Here is a 10,801-nt window from a genome sequence, read left to right on the forward strand (position 1 = left end):
GTGGTACAGCATTTGGTTAGGGCAGGGCACATGCCTTTCACAGAGGAATGTCAAATAAAACAAGCATACCATTTAAAACAACCGTCTTCCTAGCTTCTGCAGTTAAGGATTTACGCAGTGTTTGGAGCAGACCCTGTACTTTTGAGGGATCCTCTGCTTTGTTCTGTCAGACCTGTGACCTTCCTGTCCTTTGGCTCAGAGATAGAGATGACCCTCCAGGCAGACATCAAGATATCTGGAAATACTGCATGAATTCTGACAGCAGAGACTTAGGGGGCTGAAGTGGTGGAGACTCGGCCCCAACACAGAGACAGCAATGAGAAGCAGATGAAGGAGACCTCAACTCCCCTCCTGCTGGTCAGAGAGAAACTCCTTAGCACCAATAGTCAGAATTGAGACTGGAAACAAGCACCGGCCTGCTGTTGACAAGAAAATCCGCCTGACTTTTGTTGGCCTGCTGCTGTCGTAGTATCACTTGTAAGAGCTGGTGGGACCCACAATATTATCTATTATCACTCGCGCCAGCAATCCCCCTGAACGGCTGCAGAGAAGCGCCGCAGGGCGCTCACAGGGGGTCAGTGCTCCACATCCGTCCGCTCCCAGTATGACCGATTGCTTGCTCCCCCTAAATTACACGAAGAAATATTTCCTGGGGAAAAGCAGCCTTCAAGAGCACTTTATTTTGAGTGCATCCCATTCATTTAAGGCTGGATCCTTTAAAAGGTAGGTTCATATTTAAAATGGTTTGCTGCTGCTGAAGCAGCCTGGTTTTTCAGCAGCGTCCCAGTTATTGCTTTGTCAGCTGCTGTGTCTCTCTCAGCGGCACCAACAAGGCAAGCAGCACCGAGTGTACTGCGAGCTGCCATGACTTGGGCTGCTCCAGGGAAACTGTGCCATCAAGTGACAATACACTTCGAGAAGAAAAGCCACTCCCGTGGTGACGGGCTGGCAGCCTCCAGAGCCGACATCTCTCACTCATACATAGAAGGTGGAAATAAAACACAAGATGGTGTTAAAAACACTTTCCAGCTCACACTGGGAAGTAAACTATTTATTTTTAACTTGAAAATCCACATTCATTTAAAATTCTCTGCAGAATTAAGTTTAGATTTATCTTTACATTGGCTTGGAGTCCAGTGTACTTTCTGTAAAGCACAGTCACTGCAAATTTTCTCTCATTTTGGGATTCTTCACTCATTTGTTGCCTTAAAAAAAACAAAAAGAGAAGAAAATAGAACAGCATAAAACCTGCTGTGCTCTTCCTTCATCCCTTACTGTTTGCTTCTCTTACTCTTCTCTTCTCTTACAAGCATTCTTGACCCATGTGAAAGTACATAATTAAACGGGAGCTGTACTAGCACACTGGCAGAACACTCTCCTCCTTGACTGTGTAAACTGTACAGAAAAAAGCAACTGCGTAGAAAAAACGAACAAACCAAAGTAAATACGTGGCTGTTTCTTTCAAACCATTTTTGACTGATGGCACCAACAGAAACACGAAAAACCACAGCTTCAGAAGGGCCTGAATTGGGAATGCAGGCTGGCAAGCCAGACAAAATAAAGAGGCAAGTCTTGAGACTCCGAGAAGAAACTTTGGTGAAAGATAAGCCATGCCCTATCACCTTTATCTTTTTTTTTTTTTTTAGGGAAATTGTACCAAGGAAATTCAACTGACAGAAAATTCCTGTGGGCTTAAGGGATTAATTACTTCTTGCAAATACCGGTATCAGGCTGTCAGCTTGTGTAACGTCCCTAATGCAGGTACTTGGGCACTGACAGCGGAAAGCACTGACCGCAGACTCCATAAGCAGCTAACCTGTGGGATAAAACACAAAGCTAAGTTTCAGGGCATAAGCCTGTGTATTACTCAGCTTGCATGAGGCCAGCAATGCACTCCACGCCACGACACACAGGCTGATTTTCACAGTGTACTTACTGGAGCTGGACACACAGCTCAAGAGCCAAGCAGTAAATTCGGAACAAGCACGAGACCTTAGGGTTTTGCTGTTAAACTCTGGGTACCACCTGACATTCCAAACAAGGTTTGTTTCTCCCAGTTCGTAGTTACTAGGTACCTATTCCATTGTTGTTGTCATCTGCTTGCGAGAAGATTGCTGGAAAATGAAGAGCTGTGCTCACAGGTGAACCTACTCCTGAGCACTCACGTTGCTTTACATTTTTATGCGAGGGCCTGATTCTCTTTCAGTGAAAAGACCAGACGATGAAACTGCTTCCCAGCTGGTCCCCAGCTTGCGCAGAGGTGATGGTGGTGAGGCAGCAGGACTGGCTGGCAGCGGCAGGTTGTTCCCCCAACTGGAGCAAAGTCAGAGCTTTTTCTCTACCTCCTCATGCACGGACAGGAGTCCTGCATTCACATTACCAGCAGCTCAGGGCTGTAGGTCTTCTTTTTTGCAAGAAAAGAAGCTACGTTGTTCTAATAACGAGATATTTTAAAGGAAGATTAATTGCTAGGGGCATATAGCATTATTACTGAACCAACTGCTTCAAAATGTATGTCACGTGTCTAAATTAGTTAAGATGCTGGTTTAAGATTTGATATTAGGAAATAAATTGGGTTCTTTGACTTTTGAGCCATTTACTGCTCATGTTTTCCAGGATTTGCTCACAACTAAGTTGTCCATTTCAGAAAAATTCTGACATCATCCACAGGACCACAGCAGCTCACTTTACTACAGATAAGCCACGCCGATGGAGCAGGGTGAGCTTTACAGAAACCACAGAAAGACACAACAGATACACCGAAGTTTGGCATTTTGTCCTTCTCCCTGGGAATTTCTTTCACCTGGGGATTGCTGGTTTGGACCAAACACCTCTGTTCTTTCACAACTATCCCACTTTAGCAGGAAGTCAAAGGAAAATACCAGCTCATGACGTCACAGGGAAAAAAGGACGGCTCTGGCTCCTGAATGAATGACGTAGGAAAGACGATGGAACTCTGTTTATTTAACCTAGATAAAAGAAGGCTGGGGGTATATTGGACTGCAGTCTTCCACTCTCTAAAAGGAGTTGAAGCAAAGACAGAGCCAAACCCTTCTCAGAGGGACACAGCAAAAGAACAAGGCAACGGCCACCAGTTGCAACAAGGCTAATCCTGGTAACGGAAGAGTTTTCACAGCCAGAGTACTTAAGCACTGGAACAAGTTGCCCGAGAGGCCGTGGCCCTCCATCCTCAGAGATGTTCAAAACTTGGCTGAACGACCTCCTGAGCAAACTGCTTTGGCCCAGGAGTCAGCCCGACTTTGAGCAGAAGGCTGGATCAGACGACCCCCCAGGCGCCCCTTCCAACCTGTGTCCTCCACGGTCCTGTGACAGGCACAACCTGGCACACAGCTCACGTGCCAGCGTGAAGGGCGACAGCTCGCATCAGAACCTTGGTGCCTGAACTTCCTTTGCGATGCACAGCTTTTCTCCCCACCCTCCTGCTCACACGGTTCAAGGTCTGGCTCAGACTGTCCTCTACTGCTCAGACTGTCCTCCACTGTTCTTCTACGTACATGTAAACACACTGGATTTCTGCTTCTTAGCATATGATACCTGATTACTTCAGGATTTCTTGGAACTCTCCCAGGGAATCACCTGGGAAGGCGTTCAGCGGATGGTATCCATTTTCCCTTCAAACCCAAACCAAGTGGTGAAGGTTTCCACCTCGCTTCGATAAAGAGGGAATCTTTGGGATGCGACAGTATCAAGAACCTGCAGCAGACATAAGACCAATAAAAACTGCAATTAATCTGAAAACTATTTACTCTCCCACTGCTTACACCCCACTGTTAGTCCACAGGCTTGAACATGTCCTGTCAATCACAGAGTTATTGTCTTAACTTGTATTTACTGTTGAAGTTTCCTGGTTTTGTTTCAGACCTGAAGAACAGATGTGACAGTGGATCAGGTGCCAGCACACGGCGCTGATACACTTCCCGCAAGAACAGGGTACGATAAGCTCTGTCTGCGAGAGGCTGCCTTCCCAGCAGCTATCCGCCTCTCCAGAGAGACACGCCAACGCCTTACGCAGAACAGCCCAAGTAAGGTTGGATTTGGCTGCAGGAAGCATTAGACCACTTTGTTGCCTGGCTCTAGAACTCTGCCTTTTTCCTCCTCCACACTTACCTAAAACCAGCCGAGCTCCAGGACATCCCCAAATCCTGGGCTCGAACAGAAGGTCTGGGCTTTGGGTGGAGCCTTTCATGGACGACTATTCAAAATACCAGCACGCCGCTATGTGCAGCCTCCAGTTGTTTCTTTAATACATTAGATGCCACAAACTCTCCTTATCCTAATCCTCTATCAGCTTAATTAAAAATGGATTTTAAATGTGCCAAAATCTTACAATTAAGATAAGATCTTCAGAAAATCCTAAGAAGTAGCTTCTGAACTTGTAAAATTATTATTTGCCTCTTTTACTCTTTTTAGAAGGCTGACCTCTGAAATACATTTTCCCTTTAAAATCAGTGTCCGGGTGCTATTTTAGTTCTTTGTTGGATTTGGGTTCTTTTTTCCCCCCTCACCTGTCTATAAGCATTAAAGGGACAAACTTCACCAAGTCTACCTTTTGTCTGGCGAGCGCTATTCATGGGACAATTCAAAAGACACAGGCATAAACTGAATTAACAAGTAGACACGCTATTGTTACACTCCAATGTTGTTTTCACCCACCGCATGGTAGATCCAGCAGGAATGATAAAGAATGGCTTAAAAAGCGAGGCTGGACATCCAGCCGCTCCATCCAGAACAATGGCTTCGTGCTTGCCTGTAGCTGCTTTTGCTTGAAAAGAGTCTCTCTTCTTGGTACTTTTCTAACAGTGATTTAACTTTCCAGGCTTAATCCAAGAACTTTATGCCATTTTGATTTTGGTCAGAAAGTTTCCCAAAGAATACACTCAGCATCTGTCTTTCCAAGTGCAAAGATGAACGAACCGTTATTTCACCAGTAGTCATCCGTAACCACTTGTTAGATTTATTAAACTGAATTTTTGCTATGCCTTTGTGCTCTTGGAGGAGCTAATTCCTGACCTAGTTGTGGGTTGCTCTAGCTACTGTAGTTAAATGGCCCATTTTCCTGTCCTAATTTCCCGTTCTCAATCTACAATGCTCACTAAAAAATAAGTAAATAAAAATCCCAAACAGTTTTGTACATTTTTTTCTCCCCTGCAAAGAAGAACCTCCGATCCAAACAACACAGGCAGGTTGTCACGGGTTGAGGCTGGGCCGGTCACTAACAAATGACAGATGCTCTCTATCAACCCCTCTCCCCTCCCAAAAGGGAAAAGGAGAGAGAACAAGGGAGAGAGACTTTACGGTTTGGAAAAGAAAACGAAAACAGCTTTAATGGAACAATAACAATAAAAGAAAAGATAATAATAAGGAAATAATGAAATATATACAACATGTACAAATATATACAAAACCAATACCGAATCCAACTCCCCCCACCCTGATGACGACACGTCCCCACCACACTGCACGGCTGGCGCTGGGGCAGTCCCAGGCTGGAATCAGCAGCAGACAGGGACGGGATGCAGGAGCTGGACTCAGGCACTGGATTCAGGGATGCATGGGTCGGGATCGACGACAGAAGGACAGACAGAGTCCTCCTCAGGTGTCGGCCATCGAAGAAGAGAGATTGACCCTCGTGATCTCTCAGCTTTACACTGACCATGACGTCCATGGGGTGGAACACTCCGTTGTTCAGGTTTGGGTCACCTGTCCGGTTCGCTCCTCCCTGCAGGGGCGACCTTTTTCGTGCTTGTGACCCTTTTCACCCCCGGCACCCCAACACGCAGTACAAGATTCAGCAGTGACCTGGGTCGCTCTAAGAACAAGTCTAAGCCAGGGCCTCTCTGCATCCCATTCCTTGGTACGAACTATAAACATCAGGGGGTGTCACCGCTGGGAGCAGTCACTGTCTGGGAAAACGTGCTGCTGTTTCAGAGAGTGCCGTTAGTTAGAGGAGACTTAACTGAAAAGTTAAAGCACTAAAACAGAATTAGTTCTGGTTTAGCCCAAACCAGGACACAGGTTCATTCTGTATCCCAGAATCGTCTCTCCCTTGTGTCCGGCTCGTAACGATCACCAACATGAACCACCACCACCACACCTTGTGTGTCTGCCCATAAGACAGGAAAGACCCGTGTCACCGCTACGCCCACCCACGCCGTCCCTCGCTGCCTGGTGCCAGAAGGGGCTTCTTTAAGGCAGGGGGTGGGATGTCTCGAGTGCAACGGCACTGCCAGAAAACTGATTTTGTTCCAGGCAGCGGAGAGGAATTCACGACTGCATGCAAACAGCACGGCGCAGCCAACTCATTACTAAAGGAGTCAGTAAGTAACTGGGGTATGACCACAGGACGTTTGCACGGAATTCAGCTTTAAAAAAAAAAAAATCCCCAAAAGCCTTGCTGGTTACTGCAGGGATATGTTTTGTTGACTCCATACAGCTACCTGCTGCGTTCCTGGCCACCAAGGTGACGAACTGACATGACTGAAGAGCTGAGGCGGTTCAGGTGACCGCGATGACTCGGATTTCCCTTTCCAGTGACACAAGAAATGACTGGACGTTGGAACCTCTGCTTTCCACGGACAGACACGGTTGATCACAACCAGCATTTTACTTCACAGGCTTTGTTGACCCTAACACGGATCCTACAGCCATCATCAAACTTCAGACACACGTACTGGTCCAAGCTCAGGAACTTGCTTTAATGGTCAACTGCCACGGTAGGACAAGCCCTTTATTTACTCCTATTCACCTCAGCACTAACATCTAAAAACGTCAACTGTACACTATAAATACTTTGAAAACAATTTAGACAGCAGATGCTTGGCTTGTTTTTTAGGGCTGATGCAGTAAGCTTTAAAAGCAATCCTATGGGAGATCTTTGCATATAGAAAAGGAAAATGAGCAGTTCCCCAGATGCTGCATCATGCTGGCAACAAGTACGAAATGACGGATTTTAACGCTGCCATTTGCAGTTTTCCTATAGCGCCTTGGAGGAAGCAAACAGACTGACGGTAGACTTTAAAAAACCAGCAACAAACCAAACAGAAATACCAAGACAAACGTAGCCAGAGAAGAAAATTGTGCAAGGTGCATCCCAAGTTTCTTTAAAATCCTAATGGAATTAGCACTGGTTTTAACACGCCTGATTGTCTTGCAATGGAGTTCACACAATTTAGACTCATTATGTTTATTTTTCCTACTATCACAAGTATTTTGCTTATACATTTTAGAAGAGAAAGTCAAATTAAAGTCTAACTTTCATAATTACAAGTACAGAGACTGCATGTGGCATTCCTGCTCCTGGAAAAACACCTGGCTTTTTTTAACCCTGTTTTTCCCCTCCCCGATTTTGACGTGCATGAGAGACTTTATACAAACAACAGGGGAAGAAAAATGGCTTTACGAGACAAAGAGTGAAATGAACGACTCAAAGTGCTGTCACCAGCTCATTGTAAACCTGGGAAAAATAAAGTGATAAAAATCAATTTCTGCAAACAATGTTTCACTTACAATGTTTTAGAAACTCTCTAATAGTAGAGAGTAAGAAAAAAGGTCACACTGTCTTCATTTTAAGACAATAGTATATACTTCAAGAGAACTCTGTATATACTTGAGCCTTCACATTTCAAATGTGTGCCTCAGAAGTGACACAGACCTTTAGATTTCAGGCACAGAACAAATCACTTAACGTGGATCGCAGCCTACAGAGCCAGGAGATTTGCCCACAAGCCGAGTTGCGTTCAGAGTGTTTCAGCAGAAGGTCCCATGCAGAAAACCTCCTGAAAAACGACCCAGCTGATGTGCGCTTGACAGAGAAATGAAGAGCAAACTACCCAAATGGCTCCAGTTGAAGCTCTTCTGACTCGTAAGCAGCGTGCTGGCATCCAGCCCCAGTAACTCCGTGTTTTCACTCCCCTCTCTCCTCGCAGGAGCGTCTCCTTGCACGCTTTCGCACCACCCGTAAGCGCACCACCCGCAGCAGCACTACAAGTGCCCAGTGTACTCTCCCCCCGCCGCAGTTTCCCATGAAAGACCGGCTAATTCACGCTGTTCATAGCTCCTCTTGTTGCCAGCAGTGCTGTTGAAAGGCGGCCAGAAGAACAAAGACTGTGCACGGAAGCGGAGAATAAGCATCAGAAACAAGTGAGGGAAGAAAAGGAGAAGGCATATTCTGCTCTTGGTTATGTCTGGCAGCTTGGGATTCATGGAACAGATGGGAGTGCAGGACTTGTCCCCCTGTGGAGACAAAGGGTGAGGAGACAAATACTCAGGATCCTCACTTGCACCAGCTATTTAAATAATCTTTAAAAAAAATAAAAATTCAAATAAACACTATCTGTGCTTTGCCTATAGAGAAGGAAAGATTTCCCTCCAACTGCAGGACAGCCTTTTTATCACAAGGTGTAGTTCTCCATTTAAAAGAATTAAGCCAATGTAGTTCTAGCCAGAATACAAGCTCAGTTCTGCAGCCTGACGTGGAACAGGAGCACAGACGCGCTCCTGCCTGCTACCAGAAATGACAGCGGTCAGCACAGCCCAATGCTGTAACAGCAAAAGTATTATTCTAAATCCAAACCACACTATTGCAAGTTTGTACTAACTTGTGAACAGAACTGGAGGGGGGGAGACACACACAGAACTAGACCCCAGCTCCATTCATTTGTCATAGCTCTGTTTACTTAATTGAAGCCTTTGATGATTATTTATACCAGCTGAACTGTGCCCCAGAGGTCACAGTCAAAGCGGGTAGAAACCACGTTGCTTCAGGCATGGTTAGATGTCTACCTGAAGACGTAAACCTGTAATAGGTACTTCCCACCCACAAAGGCCTGTAGGAGCTGGATCTCTCAATACGAAACACCAGCATTAATTAAGAAAGTGGAGGTACGCCTTTTAATAATTAATAGTGAAAAAGATCTTCTACGAAGGGCAGTGGATGGTAATACTGAATAATTCAGCACTATCACCAAAGGAACAATGGCACAGTAACTTTATACGTGAGCATTTGCAATAAAATCCATCAAAAAGCATTCGATACGCTGATGGCTTCTTGTGTTCAGGAAAGGGCACACGTTCAGGGTGCTCCTTCCTACCGAGTGGGCATCAGACACTTTCTGAAACTGGTCTTTACCGCAAAATGAAAATCAGCTGGTAGAACCGCAGTGAAGCACGTGACTTGGGCTTACGCTCTGCCACCTTTGGGCCCAAAGGATCAGAAGCGTGGCCCAGTAAGGGCAGTAGCTCCAGTCAGTAAATCTGCGTTCCCAATCGGCCAAATTAGCCACAACATCAAGGCAGTTTAATTAGCGAGGGGAATAAAACCACAACAGATTTTTCGGTCATCCCGTCGCTTCACAAAGCTCCAGCAGCAGGGATAGCCTGTGTCTGTCAAGTTCAGGAACAACCAGAAAGCTTCAGCAGCTGTTGAGCATTCAGATTTCATTTGTGGTCACCAATATTGCAGAGTTTTAATTTGTTGCCTGGCTAGCAGCTGAGAGGTAGATCTACACCAGTAAAAGAGCCACGAGTCTTCATTATTGCATGAGGAAAAAAAAAAAAAGTATTACATTTAATTGCAGAAGTCTGGCAAAATATCAAAGAGCATGGAAAAAATGATGTTAAAAAAAAAAAAGAAGAAAAAAAGATCTGAGTGACAGACCAGGAAAGACAAAGCCTGCTGCTGTTCAGCCTCTTTCTTGTCTCACTGCTGGCAAGGATTATCAGCCTGCTGTGGCTTCCCTTAGCAGACGGAGGCCAGCCAAATTACATGAAACAAAACGCTTTTGGAATTTCCTTCTTAAATTGTTTTGATGACAAGCTCCTATTGACAATTGAGAATTCATCAGGAAGTAGATGCAGCTTCCCCTGCTCCATTGGGACTGGCCATCACAAATCCTCCTCTGGCACCAGCCCCTGATGAGGCAGAACTACTGCGCTACGTACCCTTGCAGGCAACCCAAGGGAGGGACTCGCGTCCCCTTGTCCTTTGCGAAGCCCAGCAAACAGATCTTGGACGCTAATCCTGCAGCACACGTACTCGCTGAAGTCGCTGGCAGTTATTAGACTCGTTGTATTTATGACCAACCATTTTACAGCGGAGTCCAGCCCACGACGACTGTGGAGACTGGATTTTGGAGGGTACTAGTGAACCAGGACACCGTTCAAGCCGGTTAAAAACAGTAACAAAAGCTTGGTACTGACTAGTAGGAAATTATTGATAGAGAGGGAAGACTTTGTTTGACTACCTGTAAGTAAAAATATTTAACCCCCAAAAGAAGGAGACGTACAGATGTAAATATGTAAGAAGAGGCACAGTGGAGTAAGAAATTTAAGTAAAAAATTTTAAAAGAGCAGTAGGTAGGCTGGTAAAACCCTAACGGTATTCCAAATGCTGTTAGACTGAAAAGTTAAATCCCTGGGTGTCTCCTTGCGATTACACACGCGATTTCGGCACCGCTTATCGCCGGGGCAGGGGCGAACCCCCCGTCCCCTGACCACAAGATGGCCGAGGAGATGCCAGCCCGCCCCCCCCCCCCCCCCCCCCTCAGGCCAGGCCCAGCAGGTCTCCCTCTCCCCGGCCGAGCACGCAGCCCGGGGCCGCCCCCCCCGGCCCCACAGCCGGGCAGGTGCCGCCCCCAGCCCCCCGGAGGCCGCTGGAGCAGCTCCCGGGCCACGGCCCGGCGGAGGGGGGCGAGGCCCCCGGAGGCCTTTCGTCACAGGAGAGGTGTAACGTACCACGGCGTGACGCGACAAGGGCGCGGGGCCGACGCCGCCCCCGATCGCA

This window comes from Leptosomus discolor, chromosome 7 (assembly GCF_034619465.1).
Source record: "Leptosomus discolor isolate bLepDis1 chromosome 7, bLepDis1.hap2, whole genome shotgun sequence".
NCBI lineage: Eukaryota > Metazoa > Chordata > Aves > Leptosomiformes > Leptosomidae > Leptosomus > Leptosomus discolor.